This window comes from Meles meles, chromosome 2, assembly GCF_922984935.1.
Source record: "Meles meles chromosome 2, mMelMel3.1 paternal haplotype, whole genome shotgun sequence".
NCBI classification, from domain to species: Eukaryota; Metazoa; Chordata; class Mammalia; order Carnivora; family Mustelidae; genus Meles; species Meles meles.
In genome coordinates, this window is record NC_060067.1 from 139,272,314 (window position 1) to 139,299,222 (window position 26,909).

Sequence of the window (26,909 nt, forward strand, 5' to 3'; positions counted from 1 at the left end):
AGTATTAGTCCATCTGGTTCAATGCATCATTCAAAGTTCTTGTTTCTTTACTGATTTTCTGCTTGGATGATCTATTACTGAGAGTGACATGTTAAGATCCCCTACTATTAATGTATTCATATTGATATGACTTTATTTTGATTAACAGTTGGCTTATGTAGTTGGCTGCTCCCATATTGGGAGCTTAAATATTTACAACTGTTAGGTCTTCTTGGTGGATAGAGACTTTAAGAATGATTTAGTGTCCTTCTTTATCTCTGACTACAGTCTTTAGTTTAAAATCTAATTTATCTGATATGAGAATCCTTACACCAGCTTTCTTCTGAGGCCCATTGGCATGAAAGATGCTTCTCCATCCCTTCACTTTCAGTGTGGATGTATCTTAGGTTTCAAATGGGTCTCTTGTAGACAGCATATGAACAGATCCTGTCATTTTATCCCATCTGCAACCCTGTGCCATTTTATGGGAGCATTTAGGCCATTCATTGAGTGATTCTTGAAAGATATGCTTTTTATTAACATTATGATGCCTGTGAATTCCTTGTTTATATAGACTGTCTGTGTAAATTTATGTTCTATGTCACTCTTGGGTTCTTTCTTCTTTTATAAAACTTCCCCTTAATATTTCTTATAGTGCCAGCTTGGTGGTCACATAGTCTTTTAAGCCTTGTTGGTCTTGGGAGCTCTTTATCTCTCCATCCATTTGGAATGTCAGCCTTGCTGGATAAAGTATTCTTGGCTGCATGTTCTTCTCACTTAGTGCCCTGAAATATGTCCTGCCAGCCCTTCTGGTTTGCCAGGTTTCTGTGGACAGGTCTGACGTTATTCTGATGGACCTTCGTCTGTACATAAGGAATCTCTTCCCCCTAACTGCCCTTAGAAGCTCTTGTCTAAAATTATGATTTGTGAGTCTCACAATTAAATGCCTTGAGGTCTTTCTAGATTCGTTGATCTTGGGGGGGTATTCTTTCTGCCTCTAAGACATGAACACTGGCTTCATTTCCCAGACTGGAAAACTTTTCATCCAGAATTTGTTCAACTGTATCTTCTAGTCTTCTCTCTTTTTCCACCCCCTTGGGGATCTCAGTAATTCTGACGTTGAAACATTTCATGGTATCATTTATTTCCCTAATTCTGTTTTCATGGCTTCTAAGCTGTTTGTTCCATACCTTCTCCTTGTCCTTTTTCTCTATCATTTTGTCCTCTAGATCACTAATTTTATATTTTGCCTTGGTTACCCTAGCTGTTAGCGTATTTAGATTAGATTGGATCTCATTGATAGCATTTTTAACTTCTGTTGGCTAGGCTCTCACTTCTGCCTTAGAGATTCTATGTTGTCACTAATGGTTTTCTCCAATTTAGCCATTGCCTAGATTCACTTTCTAGTGAATGAATGAATGAACCTAGATTCATTGCCTGAATTCACTTTCCGACATATTGTTTATTTCCATATCCAATAGGTCTGAAGGGTGTTCCTCCTCCTAGTCATTTTGATGAGAGGTGGTTGAGGGAATGTGTAGCTGAATATATCAGTCACTGATCCAGGCAAGATGAACCCTGGAACATTTCAGAGAAATTGGAAGTCACCACCAAAAGGAAAGAAAAAAGAAAAAGAGAGAAAGAGAAAAAAAAAACTTAGCCATAATGAGCCCAAAAGTAAGATTTATAAGGTATACAAACAAAAACAGACAAACAAAAAGACTGACAAAAGTAAATGACAAGAAAAATAAAACAGAGCCCAGCCAAAATGAACCCCAAAGATAAGATTTATATAATACCAGAACAAAAACAAATACACAGAAACACTAACAGAAGATGTTGGGAGGGTGGTTATAAATCCTCGATATGGGCAAAGAAGGTTATTTTGGTTCTCTCTGGCATATCTTGAATATCTTTGTTAAAGGACTCAACTTTCCAGAGATAAAGGGAGATTAAACCTGGTTTATATATGGGGTAGTATTGATTAGGGAAAGAGGATTACTTTCAATCTTATATCTATATGTATATTTTAAAAAATAGAAAATAAAGTTTAAACACACATGTTAAAAAAAGGTTATTAGCAATTATGTTGTATAAACCTCTAGTTGTAGTGGAAAGTAGGTGAAAAGAATTAACAAGAACAAAAACCATGAGAATGAATTAAAAATAAAAAGTTTTATCTATGAAATACACAGGTTTTAGGACAATACCATGAGTGTAATATATTGTTTTCCCCTGATGTTGGGGTTTTTCAGTTTTATGGGGACCCTGTGGCAGTTGTCCTCTCATTCTTCTGGCTTGCCTTCTGGGGGAGGGGCCTGCTGCATTGTTTTTCAGTCTTGCTTGGGTTGATTCGTCCTGCCCCCTATAAAGGGGCTGGTTTCTGTGGAAACTGTTTTTTCAGGCTTTTGTTCTCTAGAGATTTTTGTTCTTTGCAGCTTTTTGAGGCTTTTCTGAGGTTTAGTGGAAAGCAAACTGCACCTGGACCTCTGTTTCAGTGAGAAGCCTCAGTCCGCTCCCCTCTGGGGATCGTGTTTCAGAACACACAGACTCCCCATCTGCAAACTCTGCTGAACAGTGCAGCCTCCCACAGGTGGTATGTGTCCCCAGCCACCTGCTCAATGGTTGCCTGACTTGCCTGCTTGCCTCTGCACCCCTCGTGCCACTAAAACCATAAGCAATATTGGTCCAGTGAGCTGCTTCCACTGGCTGCCTTTGGCGGGACTGCTATCTGGGGTCCAGGCCCACAAGGTTACGCTCAGTTCCCATGGTTGCACAGGTTGCAGAAGGCTGTCACTAAGGGATCCTGACCAGAGGTTGTTCAGGTTTCTCCCAGGTGTTGGCAGGGAGCCTCCAGACCCTCCACCTATATAGCAGGAGGCCAGGATCCCAAAGAGCGCTAGCTGGCACCCACACCAAGCTCTCTTATGCACAGGTGGGAATATGCTCACAGCCTGCAGTCATGTAGGGTGTGCAAAGTGCAAGAGGCTGTAGACTTAGGAAGCACCAGCTAGCACCCACACCAGAAGCTCTCCCGAGTGGGTAGGTGTGTGCCCAGCTGAGCAGTGGTGTGAGCAGCGGCTGGGGGCTCAGGGACAACAGAGGCTCTGCCATACTCTGGCATGAGTGGTTGCTGGTGGTGGCCATCCTGGGTCTGTGGGCTTAGACCCATGCCCATGATCACCCAATTCCACCTTACCCCTTAAGCTCTTTTGCTCTTTTTGAGTGCCTTCAACCAGACTCAAAGCTAATGCTGGTCCCCAACCACAGGGCACTTTGTTATTGAGGTATTACTATCCAATGGGTCACTTCTGGTGGCTCTCTCTCCCTTCTGTTTATCCTCTGATATCCATCCTAGCATTCCCCCTCTGCTTTGCCTTTCCACTGATGTTTTCTGGCCCCATAAAGATCCAGGAGTGTATAATCTTACATTTCAGTCTGATTTCATTGGTGTTCAGAGTGTTCTGGTAGATATTTAACAATAGATTCTCCCACTTCTCCGCCATCTTGCCCCCTATGCTCCAGTTATAAATTTTATTTATTTATTTTTTTGGCACATTGTACTACCCAATATTATCTTTGACATAGTCTGTTGAGAAAGAAGTGAGTCAATCTGACTTCTTTTAGTGGTTATATTTTTAAAACATGAGGAAGTGTTTAGAATAAGAAATTAACATAGAAAATAAAATTTGTAGACTGGTTCTGAATTTTATTTTATTTTTTTAGAGATTTTATTTATTTATTTGACACAGAGAGAGACACCAAGAGAGGGAACACAGCAGGGGGAATGGGAGAGGGAGAAGCAGATTTCCCACTGAGCAGGGAGCCCCATAGGGGGCTCAGTCCAGGACCCTGGGATCATGACCTGAGCTGAAGGCAGATGTTTAATGACTGAGCCACCTAGGGACACCTGGTTCTGAATTTTAAACTATTTCTTCATTTCTATGAATATAATTTAGGAATTATATTAAAATTTATAATGTAGTTTCAGTTGATGTCATCCAGTAATACTTCCCATATTAGATATGAATTTTTACTTAGAGGAAGTTATTCACAGTATGTAGATGTGCTCTGCACATAGCTGAAGTATTTTTAAAGTCAATATGTCAAGGTGGTACAAACATGTTTTTTTAGAAAGCAGGTAAAAATTGATTAGCTTTCCCTTTTTAATGGATTTGTCATGTAACCGAACTATTGGTTTGAGCTTATATGTGGCAGTTACCTTCATATCAGTGTAAGAATAATATGCTAGGGGCGCCTGGGTGGCTCAGTGGGTTAAAGCCTCTGCCCTCGGCTCAGGTCATGATTCCAGGGTCCTGGGATCGAGCCCCGCATCAGATTGAGCCCTGCATCAGATCGAGCCCCACATCAGGCTCTCTGCTCGGTGGAGAGCCTGCTTCCCCCTCTCTCTCTGCCTGTCTCTCTGACTACTTGTGATCTCTGTCTATCAAATAAAAAAAAAAATTAAAAAAGAATAATATGCTAATATTTGAATTTAATCACCGGGCTTTTTTTTTCCTGATTTCCTGTCCAATACTAAAGTACAGATAAATAAAAATATTTTTCTGATTTCTTATCCAATACTTTTTTATTTTATTTTCTTATTTCCTATCTAATACTAATTTTTTTCTTGGTTTCCTATCCAATATTTTTTTTCTGACTTCCCTTTTTTTTTTTTATTTCCTATCCAATGCTAAAGCCCAGAGAAATAAAAATACATAAATAAATGTTTTTCTTTAGTTTAAAATTTGGTCAAGTGTACACAAAACATGCTATATTATATGTAGTAGGAGAAAAGAAAAAACAGTTAACCTATCAAAAGGAAAGCAGCCTCCAAGCTAAGGTATGTTTGGATTCTTCCTCCATATTAGTAATAGCAAGCTGTCCTTCATGTCAAGGATTCATCAGACAAATGATACATGCCTGATACTTGGTGAATTTGACATTTAGAAAAGGAAAAAAATAGAGGTCTTAGGGTCTTGCTCTAGTTTTTAGGATTGAAATAACATGCACAAACATATCCATCTCCTGACTAACCATAGCTTGTTATTAACTAGATAGTGTATAGATGAAACATTGGTTACATTGTGAGGAGTCAGATGAAATGTATGAAAAGCCAAGAACAATGATCCATGTTAATATATATCTCTTTTCAATCTTCATCTCATGTTTTAACATTATAAGAGAAAATAACATTATTTTCTAAAGTAAAGTACTTAATCATTAGTGATATGTCCCATGTAAAAAATTAATCTACATATATATAAGATTATGTGTATAATCTTGTCATAACATCCTAATATACTAATGTGAGTCTCTCATCCCACTGCAGGTAATAAAAAAATTCACCCTCCCTCTTACCATTTTACAAGAAGATCTAAAATTAAAAAAAAATAATAAAATATCTACTTAGAAGTCACATAGAGAAATATGTGGTCTATTGAGAGAGCTAGGATAAGTGATGAGCTTGAAAATAATTAGGAAGGGTAACCCAAACTCAGAGGGAAGTTCTGGGGAGTAAGGGACAATTAGGAGCCAAAATGAAGGTGAAGATGCTGAGCCAGAACCTAGAAAACTATGTCTGCAAAACGAAGCTGGGCTTACAAAGAGTTCCAGGAAACTTAACATCATTTTGAGGTCCCACAAGAATACTTAAGAGGTTTAAATATTATCAAACTGGAATGGATTTTTGCAAAATCATTCCTTGCTTCTCTGGATGGTCACCAAGATTGAGTCAATTGCTTGGCAAAGCATCCAAAGGTCCTGGCTACTGTCCTTTCTGGGACATGTGATGGGGAGGTTAGAATTTGGAACTTGACTAAATGAAAATATATCTGTACAATACAAGCACATGGAGGTTTTGTGCGAGGAATATATACTTGCTTTTGTGGGACTTCTTTGTTTACTATTGGTGATGATAAAAATGTAAACAAGTGGAAAAGGATTGACCAGGCTACGGAGAAAAGAAGGAGCCATTGCATACAATATTGAGAAGGACAGTGTATATGGGAATTGATCATCACCAGAAAGAAGCTGTTTTTGCCACATGTGGACAGCAAGTAGCCATTTGGGATGAACAAAGAACAAGTCTTATATGTTCAATGACCTGGATATTCGACAGTATATAAGTAGTGTCAAATTTAACCTGATTAACCATTTCTCTTGGGAAGCTGTGCTTCTAATAGGAACATAGTACTATATGATATGAGGCAAGCTACTACCCTGAAAAAAGTCATCTTAGATATGAGAACAAATGCAATTTGTTGGAACCCTATGGAAGCTTTCATTTTTACTGCAACAAATGAAGATTACAACTTGTATACTTTTGATATGCATTCACTGGACACTCTATAATGGTACATATGATCATATATCTGCAATGCTTAATGTGGATTACTCTCCCATTGGGAAAGAGTTTGTGTCTGCTAGTTTTGATAAATCTATTTGTATCTTTCCTGTGGACAAAAGTAGAAGCAGGGAACTCTATCACACAAAATGAATGCAGCATGTATCTGGGTAAATTGGACTTCTGACAGCAAATATATTATGTGTGGGTCTGAAGAAATGAACATTCATCTATGGAACGCTAATGCTTTTGAAAAATTCAGTGTGCTTAAAGCATGAGAAAAAGTAGCTAAAGATTATAACCAGAAGTTGAAGGGAGAAATTTCAACATTAACCTCATATAAAATGCATTGCTTATCACTGGCATCTACCAAAATCCATATACAACCAGATCCAGGAACAGCACATGATGAAAGAAGCTTGCCAACTGAAGGAGGTGAAATGTCTCATACATAGGAAGCCTGGATCTGTGCAATTGCATCAGAGAAGAAGAAAAACATAGTGACAGTTGTAAAGTAATACTTGGTATTCCTACCAATCCTGATGTATAATTATTTGCTACATTTTTTTATTTTTTGTATTTTTTATTAACATATAATGCATTATTTGTTTCAGGGGTACAGGTCTGTGAATCATCAGTCTTATACAATTCACAGCACTCACCATAGCACATACCCTTCTCAATGTCCATAATTGAGCCACCCTATTCCTCATTGCCCAAACCCCAACAACCCTGTTTGTTTCCTGAGATTAAGAGTCTCTAATGGTTTGTCTCCCTCCCTGGTCCCATCATGTTTCATTTTTTTCCCTCCCTACCCACCATGAGCTCCCACCCTGCCTCTCAAATTCCTCATATAACAGAGAGCATATGATAATTTTCTTTCTCTGATTGACTCATTTCACTTAGCATAATACCCTCTACTTCCAATTGCATCATTGCAAATGGCAAGCTTTCAGGGTTTTTTGATGGCTGCATAGTATTCAATTGTGTGTGTATGTATATATATACATCTTTATCCATTCATCTGTTGATGGGCATCTAGGTTCTTTCCATAGTTTGGCTATTGTGGACATTGCTGCTATAAGCATTTGGGTGCACATGCTCCTTCAGATCACTACATTTATATCTTTAGGATAAATACCCAATAGTGCAATAGCTGGATTGTAGGGTAGCTCTATTTTCAACTTTTTGAGGATCCTCTGTACTGTTTTCCAGAGTGTCTGCACCAGCTGCATTCCAACAACAGTGTAGGAGGGTTCCCCTTTCTCTGCATCCTCACAAACATCTGTTGTTCCCTGATTTGTTAATTTTAGCCATTCTGACTGGTGTGAGATGGTATCCCACTGTGGTTTTGATTGGTATTTTCCTGATATCGCATGATGTGGAGCACTTTTTCATGTGCCTGTTGCCCATCTGGATGTCTTCTTAGCAGAAATGTGTGTTCATGGAATTCTTTACTGAATTCCTGTATGAGTTCTAGCAATGTGATACAATATATTAATAAAAGAAAGAACCATATGATACTCTCAATAGATGCTGAATAAGCACTAAAGAAAAAATATGTATTTGTTGCCTTAGGATGGAATGCTCTGTATATATCTGTGAAGTTCATCTGGTCTAGTATGTCATTCAAAGCCCTTGATTTCTTGTTGATCTTCTGCTTAGATGATCTGTCCATTGCTGTGAGTGGGATGTTAAAGTCCCCTACTATTATTGTCGATATGTTTCTTTGATTTTGTTATTAATTGGTTTATATAATTGGCTGCTCCCATGTTAGTGGCATAGATATTTAAAATTGTTAGATCTTCTTGTTGACAGACCATTTAAGTATGATATAGTGTCCTTCCTCATCTCTTGTTATAGTCTTTGGCTTAAAATCTAATTTATCTGGGGGCTCCTGGGTGACTCAGTGCATTAAAGCCTCTGCCTTTAGCTCAGGTCATGATCCCAGGGTCCTGGGATCGAGCCCCGCATGTGGCTTCTTGCTCAGCAGGGAGCCTGCTTCCCCCTCTTTCTCTGTCTGCCTCTCTGCCTACCTGTGATCTCTGTCTGTCAAAAAAATAAATAAAATCTTTAAAAAAATCTAATTTATCTGATATAAGGATTGCCACTCCAGGTTTCATTTTATGTTCATTGGCATGGTAAATTGTTTTCCACCCCCACACTTTAAATCTGGAGGGATCTTTGGGTCTAAAATGAGTGTCTTGCAGATAGCATATTGATAAGTCTTTTTTTTTTTTAATCATTTGAATAACCTGGGTCTTTCATTTGGGGCATTTAGCCCATTTACACTCAGGATAACTATTGGAAGATATGAATTTAGTGCCATTGTATTGTCTGTAAGGTGACTATTACTGTATATTGTCTCTGTTCCTTTCTGGTCTGTTATGTTTAGGCCCTCTCTTTACTTAGAGGACCCCTTCCAATATTTCCTGTAAGGCTGGTTTCGTGTTTGCAAATTCTTTTAGATTTTATTTGTTCTGAAGCCTTTTTATCTCCCCTATTTTCAATGACAGCCTAACTGGATGTAGTATTCTTGTATGTATATTTTTCTTGTTTAGTGCTCTGTACATATCATGACAGTCCTTTCTGGCCTGCCAGATCTCTGTGGATATGTCTGCTGCCAATCTAATATTTCTGCCATAGTATGTTACAGACCTCTTGTCCCAAGCTGCTTTCAGGATTTTTTTCTTTGTCACTCAGACTTGTAAGTTTTACTATTAGATGATGGGGAGTTGACCTATTTTTATTAGTTTTGAGGGGGTCTCTGTGCATCCTGGATTTTGATGTTTGTTCCCTTCCCCAAATTAGGGGAATTCTCTTTTATTATTTGCTCCAATATACCTCCTGACCCTTTCTCCCTTTCTTCTTCTTCTGGGATACAAATTATTCTAATATTGTTTCATCTTATAGTATCACTTGTCTCTCAAATTCTCCCTTCATGGCCCAGTAGTTGCTTATCTCTCTTTTTCTCAGCTTCTTTGATCTCCAGCCTTTGGTCTTCTAAATCACTAATTCTATCTTCTGCTTCATTTATCCTAACAGTAAGCACCTCTATTTTTTATTGCACCTTATTAATAGCTTTTTTTTTAAAATTTCAACTTGGTTGGATATTAGTTCTTTTATTTCTCCAGAAAGGGATTTTATTTCTCCAGAAAAAGATTCTCTAGTATCTCCCATGCTTTTTTTGATCCCAGATAGCACCTTGATAATAATCATTCTGAACTCTACTTCTGACATAACTAATGTCCATATTGATTAGGTCCCTAACCAATGCCAACAACTGCCACTTGTTCTTTTTTTGAAGTGAGTTTTTCTGCAGTGTTATTTTATCCAAATAAGAATAGATGAATGAGAAAACAAAATGACTAAAAAGGTAGCAATGACCCCATAAAAATATACACTAACCAAATCGAAAGAGACACGAAACCAGGGGAGAAGAAAAAAGGGGAAAAAAGAAAAAAGAAAAAATATATGTATAATAAAAGAGAGCCACATGCTTGATTTGGGGTATATTTTGTTCTATTAGAAGATCCTGTCTTCAAAAATTTTAAAGAAAGAAAAACTTACATATATACAAAAATAAGTATAAACACAGTGAAGGGATGGAATATGACTGTAAAGATGAAAATTTTAAAAAGGAATTTATAAAAGTTGTTGAAAAAAGGGAAAAAGGAAATAATGTGATCAGGCTGGAGACTAGAACAAGCCATGTGCTAGATTTAGGGTATATTTTGATCTGTTAGAAGAAAATGTATCCCAAATCTTTAAAGGAAGAAAAACCTATATGTATACAAAAATAAGGTTCAATGCAATGAAGGGATAGAACATCACTATAACAATGAAAATTTTAAAAGATTTTTTAAAAAGGTATTGATAAGATAAAACAGTTAAAAAACATTAAAATAGGAAAGAGGAAAATTTTAGAAAATAGAATAAAAAAAGATTTAAAAAGATTTAACTTTGAAAGACTGAAGAATTATGGGGAAAAAATCATGAATTCTATATGTGGTATTCCCATAGCTCTGTAGTTTTGCAGTTCTCATTGATTGGTGAACTTGGTCTTGGCAGGATGTTCTCATTGATCTTCTAGGGGAAGGGGATTGCAGTGAATCTCAAATGTCTTTGTCTGAGGGGGAATTGCACCACCCTTGCTTGGGGCCAGGATAAGTAATCTGCTCAGTTTTGCTCTTAGGAGCTTTTGTTCCATGAATGCTTTCATACAGCTTTGGAGGCGGAGAATAAAGATGGTGGCTTCCCAATATCTGACTGCTGTGTAGAAGCTGAGGGCTCAGGGCTACACTCCTCAGTGCACCCTCAGAGAAAAACAGTCAATCCCTCCAGTCTCCCTGGTCTCTGGCCATGCTCTATGCTCACCCAGCCTGTTACCAGCATTTCTACGTCTGATGCATCGCCCTGTTTGGAGTCTCCAAACCCAGCCAATTCCTGTAACATGCTCCCCTGCCACTCCTCCCAGAGGAGGAAGGTGAGTCTCCCTCAATCTGCCATTTGTGGGTTCCCTGCTGGAAGAACAGTGGCCTGACTGCACCTTGGATCATGGCTTAAGGTAACTATGAGCTGAGAGCCTATCTCCTCAGCTGGCTTCCCCGCTCTGATACCTGGCAGCTCTGCCACACTCAGATACCCCTGGTCTTTTTGTGACCCCATGGGTCCTGTGACCACACTGTCCCACCCCTGCTTAGCCTCTGGAGTGACATCCCCCAGTGGATCATACTTCAAAACGTTCCTCTGCTCTACCTCTTGCCAGGAGTTGGCCCCAGCCCCCATTGGTCTATCCTCCTCTGTATTGCCTTGGATTCACTTCTCTGCACTTCCTTCTTTCCAAAAAGTGGTCACTTTCCTATTCCTAGAATTGCTCCTCTTGTTCTCTTCAATCTCCTCTTGAGTTTGTAGGTGTTCAGAATCCTCTGATAACTATCTGAACTCCAGGGACCCTATGATATTTATGCCTCCTATTTCTCTGCATTCTTTCTAATCCCCTATTTGTTGTATTTTGATGTGTGGACTTTGCAAATAACGTACTGGCTCTAGAATAATAGAAACAAACAAACAAACAAATAAGAAATCAACAAAATAGAAAAATAATACAGTAGACAATTTGCCTTTAGGTAGTAAATGGCATTCAAGGTCAGTGTTTGCAACATCAATTATTGTTAAATAGGAAATATTTTAAATTATTGCTTAATGATTTCTGATCAGGACAATATCTGATAATAGTAAATATATCCATTTTTATTGACTAGTATATGTGTAAAAATGGTAGTGCAGGGAACAAAATGGAAATATATAATTTTCATAAAAGTGGCAAAGTCATATTTAATTTTTAAAATATAAAATGGAAATGAAGTAACTAGAGATAGATTTGCAGTAACAAAGAACTGAAGAGGATCACTTCAGAAATTATCAGCAAGTGAAAGATGTTTTATGTCTAGCGTTAAACAAATATTCTGTACAAGAAACAGTTCTGGGTGATGGGGAAACTGTGAACAATACAGATAGATTCCTGCTTTCTTGAATTTCATATTCTTAAGGAGGGATGACAGATAATAAGCAGGCAAACAAGAAAATAGCGTATAATCAGGACAGAGAAGTGTTTTAGTAATCCAGTAGATGAGTAATGTAATAGAGATACTGGGCTGGATATCAGAAATACTTCTGAAATAAAAGTGATAGGATTTTGTACATAGATATATACAAATTCAAATAAATAGGGTCACAGAATGTGGTATGTTTATGTATATTTTATAGACATAAGTAAAGAGACATAATTTAGTGCTTAAATTGCTATTTATATCCTCCTCTAAGCACTATAGACAGAGAAAACATGTGATACAGCTTGTGGAGTGGTTCTTTGCATGTACCTAAAGATTTAGATGCTGCCATACCTCATTGTCCAAGCATTTTTTTTTTCCTTATTCCAATAGAAAAGCATATTCTTTGTGATCATTATAAAAAGGGGTGGAGAATTCTCTTTAGTACATGAAGTAAAAAGGAAAATATGAGGTAGAGACTGCTTAAGAGACACTTCATGGTTAAATTCAGGAAATTAGCCATATCATTAATTATTTGCTGATATCCCAGCCATGCAGGAATACTTTAATTTTGAAAAACCAACTAAGAGGACTTACGATCACCTGAACAGTGGTCAGTGTAGCAACTTAACTTTTCTCTTTCTCTATTTCACTATAATATCTACCTCTGCTTCCTTCCTGTCTCTTTCACTCTTCCTCAATATATGTTTTCTTCTTCTTTGTGTGTGTATGAGTATATGTATATCTCTCCCTTTATACCTCCTCTCGCCATTTTTATCTTTCTCTTCTTTATCACCTCTTCTCTGTATTCCTTAACATCATTAACTTCATTATTTTGGTCATCCTATACTCATTTATTTCTTCACTCCCCATCCTGCTTCCTCCCAACTTCCATCTCTCATATACCCATCCTCTGTCTACGTCATCTGTGTATGTGTGTGTATAAATGCCCTTAGCTTTACTAATAAAGAAATGACTTCTGACTCAATCATTGTGCAATAACTAAAAAACCCAATGTATATAGTTCCTAATGTTTATACATGCAGATGTACAAACAGAAAATGTGTGTGTATACACTTACTTAGCTATAGATTTTCTGCTTGATACTAACTTTTGTGTGAATGTTTATTTTTCACAGTGGTTTTTACAGTACCACTTGCTAATGTATAATAATGGGAAAGTGAGCTACATATCTGAAGTAGTCACCTTGTCATTCCTAGAATGTAAAGTCTCATTCTATTTCCATTCCTACAATCCACTCATGTGCTTATATGAAACAATTATGTGATTTTTCTTTTTTCTGAATGTGCTATACCTGTCTTCATGACCCATTCTGATGTGTTGTGCCCTTTTTTTTGCATGAAGAATTATGTTTTATGTTTGTTGAACTTGAGTTTGCCTGAGGAATTTCATCAAGGATGGTTATATAGGGAGTAAATTGCCTTAATTTTATCCCTAGGAACAAAGGTCTTGATCTGAAAGAGGCCACTGAGAGGTTCGGGACAGGGAACAATTCCAAGCCACCCTCTTGGGGAGGAGCTAAGGAAAGGGGTTTTCAGGAAGCAAAGATAAATTTCAGGAGCAAATAAAATGTAAATTACCATCACTTCAGTAGGCATAAGAGAAAATGCAGGAGTTTGTCCTGTTACCATAGTGAATCTGGCCTATATATCTAGTAAAGCAAAGACTCTGGGAAGCAAGCCTAGAGAGGTGCTGGAAGTAGAATGTAAAATCTGAGTGCTCATTAGCTGGTGTTCAGGATCCTCTGATCCCCTTATTCATTCATGAGTGGGAAGGGATTGGAAAGGACAATGAGCTTGTTTAGATGGAAGTGACCTTTGCAAGGGAGTAGACATATGATAAAAGTTTGCTTTATGACCCCAACAGTGATGACAAAGAATGTTTCACATCACATCACTGTGAGTTGCAGAGGGATCAAAAACGATCCTACTAACAAAACATGAAAGACAACAAACAGAGTTCAAGTGAAAATTTGCCTCAGCTGAAATAGAACATGTAAATAAAAGTTGTCACCAGTCATAAGCTCAAATTCCAAGCAATTTCAACAAATATCTAGCATCAGTGAAGGTAATGAAAACACTTTTACTCATATAGCACAGACATGTAGTATTTGAAATCTTTATTTGAATTTTTTGAAATTTTTGATTTTTTTGAAATATTTGAAATCTTTATTCTGAAATTAGAAGAAAAATAAATTCCATCTGAGTGTACCTTTTAGCAATTACTACCAATAAAATTTTGTATTCTTACCTAAACTTTTAGACTTTAGGAAATAGTAGATAATTTGTTTAGAAATAACTGACTGGTAACTGAAATACAAAGTTTATGTAAAAATGTAATTAAAAAAACTATTTCCATGATAACACATAAATATTAATGGAAAATCTGGCTTGGTTTAACTGTTATTTAGGTTTTGTCAGAAATTCCTATGATTAGCTGTTAATCATAGAATTTTACCTAATTTTCTTTTAAAAACACACAGTATTTTTCAGGGTGTATTCTTTGTCATTCATGCCAAAGAAAAAAAGAACAATTATGAACAGCATTAGGGACTGATTATAGTTTGTCCAACCACTACAGGACTTGGATATCTGCCAGTAACACAAAGTACTTTTATACCTATGGTTTTTACCATAGGATCCCCAATGTACTTTATGACCCAAAGAAATAGTGTGATACTCCATCCAATTATTCACCCCTGAGCCCTACTGGTGTACACATTTATGAGGGTGCAAATTGCACATTGGCACACAATGCCTGGAAAACACATTCAGACCAGTAGGCATTTAGACACCTGAGTCCTGAAAGCAAAAATTACCTAGTAAATGCTGTTGGGAAAGCTACTGCCTACATTTTAAGCAGAATTGATTCACATAAATACAAAACAATCACATTTCAAGTTATTGATGTACAATTTAAGAAGTTTAAGTCCTAAATGGTTTAGGACAAAAATCCTCATTTTCAATTTTAGCAGCTTTAAGTGCATGGACCATTTCTTTTGTTGACTGTAAATCTCTGTGGTGTGGAGATTGGCAACCAGGGTATAAATTGATGAAACTAGATCTTCCTGTAGCTAAGACCTGATAAAAGTTTCAGGCTTTTGATTTTTGGATTTAATGGGAGAGGTTTCCTAATAAAGAATTATAGCTCTGGTTAACTGTGAAAGTCTAAGATTGATGGTCATGAAGAAACAGTGTAAACTTTGTTGACATTTGGTTAATTTGATTTGAAGTTGGTGAATCAGCATTATTTGCATATCAGCAAATGTTCTCAATAGGCCAAATTATAGAATAAGAAATAGCTGTTATAATTTTGTTTTCCCCCTAATTTATTTCTCACCTATAAATGAAATATTATAGCTAAAATATGTATTAATGCAAAAGAATAATCTATAGTCAGTTTATTTTAGTAAGAATACAAATATGAGAAAAGTAATGGAAGAATCCTTACCTCTCTTTCTCAAACCTCAGATCCTAACACTTACTGTCTTCAGTCATAAGAGATGATTATTTTTTAATTCACAAAGGTGATAGAATCCACAGCACTAGAACTTTAACAACTTGCTGCTGCCCACAGACCCTATAATCTTTTTAAAAACCTCTCAAATTGTGGCAAAATACATGCAACATAAAATTTATCATCTTAGCCATTTTAAAGTGTGTAGTTCAGTAATATTGGTACATTTGCATTATTGTGCAATTATCACCACATCCATCTCCAAATTTCTTCTCATCTTAAAAAACTAAAACTCTAGGGGCGCCTGGGTGTCTCAGTGGTTAAAGCCTCTGCCTTCGGCTCAGGTCATGATCTCAGGGTCCTGGGATCGAGCCCCGCATCAGGCTCTCTGCTCAGCGGGGAGCCTGCTTCCTCCCTTCTCTCTCTCTGCCTGCCTCTCTGCCTACTTGTGATCTGTCAAATAAATAAGTAAAATCTCAAAAAAAACCAAAAAAACAAAACTAAAACTCTACCCTTTAAACAGTAATGCCCCACTACCACCTTTCCCAGTCTCTAGCAACTGCAATTTTATTTTCTGACTCTGAATTTGTCTATTACAGGCATCTTACATAAGTGAAATCATAGAATACTGACTTATTTCATTTAGCACAAGATCGTCAAGATTCATCCAGGGTGTATGTAGCATGTGTCAGATTTTTCTTCCTTTCTAAGGCTGAATTGTATGTATATACCCCCTTTTTAAAATCCATCATCCACTGTAGAACTTAGGTTGCTTCCACCTTTTGACTTTTGTGATCAATGTTTCTATAAACATGGGTGTGCAAAATATCAGTTCAAAACTCTGTTTTCTTTTTTTTTTCCCTTCATTTTTTTCCCATTTTATTTATTTTTTCAGCGTAACAGTATTCATTCTTTTTGCACAACACCCAGTGCTCCATGCAAAACGTGCCCTCCCCATTACCCACCACCTGTTCCCCCAACCTCCCACCCCTGACCCTTCAAAACCCTCAGTTTTCAATTCTTTGGAATATATGCCCAGAAGTGAAATTGCAAGGTCATAAGGTAATTCCATTTTTAATATTTTTGAGAGAACTGCCATACTATTTTCCATTGCAGCCATGTAATTATATATACCCACCAACAGTGTATAAGGATTCCAATTTCTATACATCCTCCCGTACCCTTTTGATTTTCCATTTACTAATAGCCATTATAATAGGTGTGAGGTGGTATCTCATTGTGGTTTTGACCTTTGATATTAGGGACAACATCCCTAATGATGTTGAACATCTTATTTCAAATACTTATTGGTTTGTATACCTTTACAATCCTAAATATATGCCCAACTAGTCACTCAGTTGTTGATATTGTTGCTTTATTTCAGTTGTTAATATTGTAATAACAATAACAATAAAAATATTTTGGAAGTTTACTATGTAATAGACATGGTTTGAGTGCATTACAAGTATTGGCCCACTTGATCTTTCCAAAAACCCTTTGAAGTAAATAACGTTTTCCTCATTTTTCAAATGAAGAAACTAGAACACAGACAGATTAAATTATTTAAACCAGGTCACATAGCTCATAAATCTTGTAAATCTGGATTCCAGATTCTAAGCCATTGAGGTGTCCCTCCCACTGGCTTTAGTTAATTCCTTTACTTGAGTTTAAAATCCCATCTTTTCACACATATGTAGGTTATTAATTCATAAATTATTTCTTTTCTCTTTTTATTTAATATTTTATTGGTACTTATATCACCTACTCCTGGTACCTGTAAGTAGAGGCAATTTTATCTCATTTTACCTTATGTTAACTTAGCTTACCTTACCTCACTTCATCTCATCAAAACTAAAAATCCTCTCTGACTCTGTATTTAACTGCAACCCATTCAAGCTTCTCTTCATAATCAAATTCCTTTCATTACTGTTATTTTCTTTGCCTCCCGATTTCCCATCAACTCACTGCATTCTGTTTTCTACATAAACTAGTCCTCTGACACTGATTTCAATGAAATATCTTTGTTCAATATAGTGGGCATTTTTCATCTTTCTTGAACTTTTAGCAGTGTCTGACCCTCTAACTGCTCCTTCCTGAAATTCTTTTTGGCTCAGATGAGAATGCACTCCTTTGGTTTCCTCCACTTCTCTGACAGACTTCCCAATCTCCATTTCATCTTTTTTTTTTTTTTTCCTTATCCCTTAAATGTAGTAGTTTTTTTCTTTTCTTTTTTTTCATTATGTTCAGTTAGCCACTGTATAATACATTGTTAATTTTTTATGTAGCGCTCAATGATTCATTACTTGGTATAACACCCAGTGCTCATTACAAGTGCTTTCCTCAACACCCATCACCCTATTACCGCAAACCCCACTTCCCTTCCCGCTGAAACCCTCAGTTTGTTTCCTGCTGTCCATAGTCTCTCATTGTTCATCTCCCTCTCTGATTTCTCCTCCTTTAGAAAATGCTGAAGGTCTTCAGTGTTTGCCCTTTCTAGTCAGTCTTGTGTCTTCTTATACCATTAATTATAATATATGTGCTGGTGATTCCCAAATTTGAAGCCCTATAACTAGTTTCTCTGTGACTCATATGAACCTCAGGTCCTATGTCTTACTGCTCACTGATCTTCCTTTTGCTTGTCCTTTAATATTTATAATATTTTCTCCAAAAATCATTAATCCCCTCTCTGTTTCCTATCTAATTAATGTGTTAAAATCACCTACACAGTTGCTCAAGCTTGAACTCAATCCTATTTTTTCTCAACACCTAACTTTAACCAGTCATCAGTTTCTGCTGATTTTAGGTAATTCTCCTATCTGTTCATCTTCTGCAGAAAGAAGAAACATTGTGTAACGCTTTTGTTCTGTTCACATTGGCCCATTTACTGGATTCTGAATATGCCAAACTAGGTTCATTCCTTAGGTGTTAGCAGCAACAGTTTCTATTCAAAATATATTTCTCTCCCATCCCATAGAGAACCTTTTTAAAACTTCCTTTTAAAGATACCAGATTTTTATCTTTTATTTTTATTTTAAATACAACTTATAAAAATATCTAAAATATTTACATAGTCATATTTAATTTGTCATTCTTTAACTGAAATACAATCTGCTGAACAATAAAAATCTTTTATTCTAAAAGTGGTTTAAATAGAAAACTAGTGTATTAGATAATAAGGATTTATTACACCATCTTTTTATTATCAAGTAAGAAAAAACTTACCATGCCTTTGAGATTTATCTTCATGCATCACTGCTGAAACAGGCTTCTGTCCCACAAAGTTACACATTTCTTCCAAGAAGCAAATTTTTATTTAGGATTGTTTAAATAAGCCAGATCCCTTTTTTATTTTTATGAGTTTTACTTGCTAGGTATTCATTTCCTCTTAATGTTCTGTCACAAAAGTTATATAACATGTAATTTAACTTAGTGGAATTATTTTTTTCCTTTAGGGATACAGAAAACATATTATTAGCTATTTTTCTGCCCTTAATGCCTAAACACAAAATCTAAAGTCCAACCCAAAATGGTTTCTGCTCTTAAAATTCGCTTTTAATGCAATAAAAAAAACAATATTAAGAAGTAATATATTTTAACAATTATAGACTAATTTAGGTATAAAATAAGTGGAAGATGGAAGAAAATATATTAAAATTTAAAGCCACACATAAGTACCATTGAAAATATAACTGCAATCTGGAAAATGGTTTTTAGAAATAGTAAGGACTTTAAATTTTACTTAATTTGGAAAATTAACATAAATTTTACACATTTTGAGTGTATTTGTTTTTGTCTCTGTTTTTTATTCTTTATGTAAATTCAATTTAGTTAACATACACTGTATTTTTTATGTCAGGGATAGAATTTATTGATTCATCAATTGCATATAAGTACCCTCCTTAATGCCCTTCACCTAATTATCCTTTCCATCCACCCACACCCCCTCCAGCAACCCTCAATTTGTTTCCTGTAGTTAAGACTCTTTTATGGTTTGCCTCCCTATTTTTATCTTATTTTATTTTTTTCCTTCCATTCCTCTATCTTCATCTCTTTTGTTTCTTAAATTCTACATATGAGTGAAATCATATGGTATATGTCTTTCTTATTTCTCTTAAGATAACACCCTCTAGTTCTAACCATGTCATTGCAAATGTCAAGACTTTATTCTTTCCAATGACTGAGCAATATTCCATTATATATGGGATATATATGACCTCTTCTTTATCCATTCATCTGTTAATGGACATCTGGGCTTTTTTGATAGTTTGGCCATTGTGGACACTGCTGCCATAAACATTAGGGTACATGTGTCCCTTTGAATCACTGTTTGTATCCTTTAGATAAATACCTAGTATTGCAGTTGCTGGGTCCTAGTGTAACTCTAATTTTAACTTTTTGAGGAACCTCCATACTGTTTCCAGAATGGCTGCACCAGTTTGCACTCTCACAGTGTAGAAGGGTTCCCCTTTCTCTGCATCCTCTTCAATATCTTTTGTTTCCTGAGTTGTTAATTTCAGCCATTCTACTGGTGTTTTGATTTGCATTTCCCTGATGCTGAGTAATATTGAGCATTTTTTTCTGTTAGCCATTTGTATACCTTCTTTGGAGAAATGTCTGTTCATGTCTTCTGCCCATTTCTTGACTGTTGTTTGTTTGTTTGTCTGTTTGGATGTTGAGTTTGATAAGTTGTTTATAGATTTTGGATTCTCGCTCTTTATCTATTAAGACATTTGCCAGATATCTTCTTCCATTCCATAAGGCACCTTTAGTTTTGTTGACTGTCTCCTTTACCGTGCAAAAGTTTTTATCTTGATGAAGTCCCAATAGTTCATTTTAAACTTTTGTTTCTCTTGCTTTTGGAGACATATCTAGTAAGAAGTTGCTGTGCTTGAAGTCAGACAGGTTGCTGCCTGTGTTCTTTAGGACTTTGATGGTTTCCTGTCTCGCACTGAGGTCTTCCATTCATTTTGAATTTATCTTTGTGTATGGTGTAAGGAACTGTTCCAGTTTCATTCTTCCGCATGTAGATGTCCAATTTTCCTAAAGCCATTTGAAGAAGCTTTTTCCCATTGGATATTCTTTCCTGCTTTGTCAAAGATTAGTTGAGGGTCCATTTCTGGTTCTCTATTCTGTTCCATTGATCTATGCATCTGTCATTGTGCCAGTACCATACTGTCTTGATGATCACAGCTTTGAAATACAGCTTGAAGTCTGGAATTGTGATGTCACCACCTTTGGTTTTCTTTTCCAACAGTCCTTTGACTATTTGGGGTCTTTTCTTGTTCCATACAAATTTTAGGATTGTTCCAGTTACGTGAAAGTGTTGATGGTATTTTGATAGAGATTGAATTAAATGTGTGAAATTGCTTTGGGTAGCATATACATATTAATAATATTTTTTCTTCCAATCCATGTTTTCTCATTTCTTTGTGTGTGTGTGTGTGTGTGTGTGTGTGTGTGTGTGTGTGTGTTTTCAATTTCTTTCACAAAGTTTTCAGAATATAGATTCTTTAGCTCTTTGGTTGTCTTTATGCCTAGGTATTTCATGGGTTTGGAGTGAATGTAAATGGGATCAATTTCTTAACTTCTCTTTCTTCTGCTTCATTGTTAATGTATAGATATGCAACTGACTTGTGCGCATTGATTTTATATCCTGAGACTGCTGAAGTCTTGTTCTAGGAATTTTAGAATGAGGTCTTTGGAGTTTTTTATATAATGCTTCATGCTATCTGCAGAGAGTGAAAGTTTGACTCCTTCTTTGCTGATTTAGATGCCTTTTATTTCTTTGTGTTGCCTGCTGAGTCTAGGACTCCCAATACTGTGTTGAATAATAGTGATAGAAGTGGACATACCTGTCATATTACTGACCTTAAGGGAAAAGTTCTCAGTTTTTCCCCATTGAGGATGATATTCACTGGTTTTTCATAAATGGCTTTTGTAGTATTGAGGTATGTTTCCTCAATCCCTAAACAGCAGAGATTTTTTTTTTAATCAAGAAAGAATATTGTATTTTGTCAAATGCTTTTTCTGCATCTATTCAGAGGATCATACAGTTCTTGTCCTTTCTTTTATTTATGTGGTGTATCACTGGATTGATTTATGGATGTTGAATTACCCTTGCACCCCAGAAATAAATCCCACTTGCTCATCGTGAATAATCCTTTTAATGCACTTTTGGATCCTATTAGCTAGTATCTTGTTGAGAACTTTTACATCATGTTCATCAGGGATATTGATCCGTAATTCTCCTTTTAGTGGAGTCATTGTCTGGTTTTATGATCAAGGTAATGCTGATCTCATAGAATGAGTTTAGAAGTTTTCCTTCCAATTCCTCTTTCTTGAAGTGATTTCAGAAGAATTGGTATTAATTCTTCTTTAAATCTTTGATAGGATTCCCCTGGGAAGACATCTAGCCCTGGACTCTTGTTTGTTGGGAGCTTTTTAATTACTGCTGCAATTTGCTTGGTGGTTATGGATCTGTGCAAATTTTTCTGTTTTTTGCTGTTACAGTTTTGGTAGTTTATATCTTTCTAGGAATGCATCCATTTTTTCCAATTTGTTGACATATAATTGCTCATAATTCATTCATAATTTTATTATTTGACTCCTTTCTTTTCTCTTTTTGATAAGTCTGGCTAGGGGTTTATCAATCTTATTAGTTCTTTTAAAGAAGGAGCTCCTAGTTTTGTTGACCTGTTCTACTGTTTTTTTATTTGTTTTGTTTTGATTTGTTTTGTTTTTTTGTATATCATTGATTTCTGCTCTCATCCTTATTATTTCTTTTCTCCTGCAGATTTAGGCTTTATTTACTGTTCTTTTTTCAGCTCCTTTAGGTGCAAGGTTAGGTTGTGTATTTGAGATTGTTTCTTGCGGAAAGCCTGTATTTGTATATACTTCCATCTTTGGACTGTCCTTGTTACATTCCAAAGATTCTGTACTGTTGTATCTTTATTTGCTTTCATGCATTTTTTTTTAAATTATTTAATTTCATGGTTGGCCAATTAATTCTTTAGTAGGTTGCACTTTAACCACCATGCATTTGTGGTCCTTCCAAATTTTTTCTTCTGGTTGACTTTGAGTTTTAATCACTGAGGTCTGAAAATATGGATGGTATAATATCAGTATTTTTGACCTGGTTGAGACCCGATTTGTGACCCAGTATGTGATCAGTTCTGGAGAATGCTCCATGTATGCTTGAGAAGAATTTGTATTCTGTTTCTCTAGGATGAAATGTTCTGAATATATCTTTTAAGTCCATCTGGTCCAGTGTGTCATTAAAAGCCCTTGTTTTTGAGGAAGATCTTTGTTGATCTTCTGCTTGGATGATCTGTCTGTTGCTATGAGTGGGGTGTTAGAATCCCCTTCCATTATCATTATTCATGAGTTTCTTTAATTTTGTTTTTAATTGGTTTATATATTTGGCCACACTCAAGTTAGGCATATATTTACAAATGTTAGATCTTCTTATTGGAGAGACCCTTTTAATATGATGTAGTGTTCTTAATCTCTTATTACAGTCTTTAGTTTAAAAATCTACTTTGTCTGATATAAGGATGGCTAATCCAGCTTTCTTTTGGTATCCATTAGCATGATAAATGGATCTCTATTTTATCCTCAGTTTCAATCTAGAGGTGAGTTTTGGCCTAAAATGAGTCTCTTGTAAGCTGTTTATCAATGGGTCTCATTTTTTTTTTTACATTCCTTTTTTTTATAAATTTTTTATTTTTTCAGCGTAACAGTATTCATTGTTTTTGCACAACACCCAGTGCTCCATGCAATACGTGCCCTCCCAATTACCCACCACCTGGTTCCCCCAACCTCCCACCCCCTCCTCTTCAAAACCCTCAGGTTGTTTTTCAGAGTCCATAGTCTCTTATGGTTCGCCTCCCCTTCCAATTTTTTTCTTTTTAAACATATAATGTATTTTTATCCCCAGGGATACAGGTCTGTGAATCACCAGGTTTACACACTTCACAGCACTCACGATAGCACATACCCTCCCCAATGTCCATAACCCCCTCCCCCTTTCCCAACCCCACCTCCCCCCAGCAAACCCCAGTTTGTTTTGTGAGATTAAGAGTCATTTATGGTTTGACCCCCCCCAAAACCATCTTGTTTCATTTATTCTTCTCCTATCAACCTAACACCCCATGTTGCATCTCCACGTACTCATATCGGGGAGATCATATGATAGTTGTCTTTCTCCAATTGACGTATTTCACTAAGCATGACACCCTCTAGTTCCATCCACGTCATCGCAAATGGCAAGATTTCATTTCTTTTGATGGCTGCATAGTATTCCATTGTGTATATATACCACTCTTCTTTATCCATTCATCTGTTGATGGACATCTAGGTTCTTTCCATAGTTTGGCTATTGTAGGCATTGATGCTATAAATATTTGGGTACACGTGCCCCTTCAGATCACTGCGTTTGTATCTTTAGGGTAAATACGCTGTTGTGCAATTGCTGGGTCATAGGGTTGTTCTATTTTCAACATTTTGAGGAACCTCCATGCTGTTTTCCAGAGTGGTTGCACCAGCTTGCATTCCCACCAACAGTGGAGGAGGGTTCCCCTTTCTCCACATCCTCGCCAGCATCTGTCATTTCCTGACTTGTTAATTTTAGCCATTCTGACTGGTGTGAGGTGATATCTCATTGTGGTTTTGATTTGTATTTCCCTAATGCCGAGTGACGTGGAGCACTTTTTCATGTGTCTATTGGCCATCTGGATGTCTTCTTTGCAGGAATGTCTGTTCATGTCCTCTGCCTATTTCTTGATTGGATTGTTTGTTCTTTGGGTGTTGAGTTTGCTAAGTTCCTTATAGATTTTGGACACTAGCCCTTTAACTGATATGTCGTTGGCAAATATCTTCTCCCATTCTGTCAGTTGTCTTTTGGTTTTGTTAACTGTTTACTTTGCTGTGCAAAAGCTTTTGATCTTGATGAAATCCCAATAGTTCATTTTTGCCCTTGCTTCCCTTGCCTTTGCCGTTGTTCCTAGGAAGATGTTGCTGCGGCTGAGGTCGAAGAGGTTGCTGCCTGTGTTCTCCTCAAGGATTTTGATGGATTCCTGTCTCACATTGAGGTCCTTCATCAATTTGGAGTCTATTTTCGTGTGTGGTGTAAGGAAGTGGTCCAATTTCATTTTTCTGCATGTGGCTGTCCAATTTTCCCAGCACCATTTATTGAAGAGGCTGTCTTTTTTCCATTGGACATTCTTTCCTGCTTTGTCAAAGATAAGTTGACCATAGAATTGAGGGTCTATTTCTGGGCTCTCTATTCTGTTCCATTGATCTATGTGTCTGTTTTTGTGCCAGTACGATGCTATCTTGATGATGACAGCTTTGTAATAGAGCTTGAAGTCCGGAATTGTGATGCCACCAACTTTGGCTTTCTTTTTCAATATTCCTTTGGCTATTCGAGGTCTTTTCTGGTTCCATACAAATTTTAGGATTCTTTGTTCCATTTCTTTGAAAAAAATGGATGGTATTTTGATAGGGATTGCATTAAATGTGTAGATTGCTTTAGGTAGCATAGACATTTTCACAATATTTATTCTTCTAATCCAGGAGCATGGAACATTTTTCCATTTCTTTGTGTATTCCTCAATTTCTTTCATGAGTAATTTATAGTTTTCTGCATATAGATTCTTAGCCTCTTTGGTTAGGTTTATTCCTAGGTATCTTATAGTTTTGGGTACAATTGTAAATGGGATTGACTCCTTAATTTCTCTTTCTTCCGTCTTGTTGTTGGTGTACAGAAAAATTAACTGATTTCTGTGCATTGATTTTATATCCTGACACTTTACTGAATTCCTGTACAAGTTTTAGCAGTTTTGGAGTGGAGTCCTTTGGGTTTACCACATATAGTGTCATATCATCTGCAAAGAGTGACCGTTTGACTTCTTCTTTGCTGATTTGGATGCCTTGAATTTCTTTTTGTTGTCTGATTGCTGAGGCTAGGACTTCTAGTACTATATTGAATAGCAGTGGTGATAATGGACATCCCTGCCATGTTCCTGACCTTAGCAGAAAAGCTTTCAGTTTTTCTCCATTGAGAATGATATTTGTCGTGGGTTTTTTATAGATGGCTTTGATAATATTGAGGTATGTGCCCTCTGTCCCTACACTTTGAAGAGTTTTGATCAGGAAGGGATGCTGTACTTTGTCAAATGCTTTTTCAGCATCTATTGAGGGTATCATATGGTTCTTCTTCTTTCTTTATTTAATGTGTTCTATCACATTGATTGATTTGCAGATGTTGAACCAACCCTGCAGCCCTGGAATAAATCCCACTTGGTCATGTTGAATAATCCTTTTAATATACTGTTGAATCCTATTGGCTAGTATTTTGGCGAGAATTTTTGCGTCTGTGTTCATCAAGGATATTGGTCTGTAGTTCTCTTTTTTGGTGGGATCCTTGTATGGTTTTGAGTTCAAGGTGATGCTGGCCTCATAAAATGAGTTTTGAAGTTTTCCTTCCATTTCTATTTTTTGGAACAGTTTCAGGAGAATAGGAATGAGTTCTTTAAATGTTTGGTAGAATTCCCCTGGGAAGCCGTCTGGCCCTGGGCTTTTGTTTGTTTGGAGATTTTTGATGACTGTTTCAATCTCCTTACTGGTTATGGGCCTGTTCAGCTTTTCTAGTTCTTCCTGGTTCAGTTGTGGTAGTTTATATGTCTCTAGGAATGCATCCATTTCTTTCAGATTGTCAAACTTGTTGGCGTAGAGTTGCTCATAGTATGTTCTTACAATTGTCTGTATTTCTTTGGTGTTAGTTGTGATCTCTCCTCTTTCATTCATGATTTTATTTATTTGGGTCCTTTCTCTTTTCTTTTTGATGAGTCTGGCCAGGGGTTTATCAATCTTATTGATTCTTTCAAAGAACCAGCTCCTAGTTTCATTGATTTTTTTCTATTGGGTTTTTTTTTTTTTTTTTGGTTTCTATTTCATTGATTTCTGCTCTGATCTTTATGATTTCTCTTCTCGTGCTGGGTTTAGGGTTTCTTTCTTGTCCTTTCTCCAGCTCCTTTAGGTGTAGGGTTAGGTTGTGTACTTGAGACCTTTCTTGTTTCTTGAGAAAGGCTTGTACCGCTATATATTTTCCTCTCAGACTGCCTTTGCTGTGTCCCACAGATTTTGAATGGTTGTGTTTTCATTATCATTTGTTTCCATTATTTTTTCCAATTCTTCTTTAATTTCCTGGTTGAACCATTCATTCTTTAGAAGGATGCTGTTTAGTCTCCATGTATTTGGGTTCTTTCCAAATTTCCTCTTGTGATTGAGTTCTAGCTTCAGAGCATTGTTGTCTGAAAATATGCAAGGAATGATCCTAATCTTTTGATTCCAGTTAAGACCTGATTTAGGACCCAGGATGTGATCTATTATGGAGAATGTTCCATGTGAACTAGAGAAGAATGTGTGTTCTGCTGCTTCGGACTGAAATGTTCTGAATATATCTGTGATGTCCATCTGGTCCAGTGTGTCATTTAAGGCCTTTATTTCCTTGTTGATCTTTTGCTTGGATGATCTGTCCATTTCAGTGAGGGGAG

General features: G+C 36.5%; 1 pseudogene; it reads left to right on the forward strand.

The window, feature by feature from the left end:
* The first annotated feature begins 5,519 nt into the window (after positions 1-5,519).
* On the forward strand, positions 5,520-6,843 carry LOC123929247 (annotated as a pseudogene).
* The last annotated feature ends 20,066 nt before the right edge of the window (positions 6,844-26,909 follow it).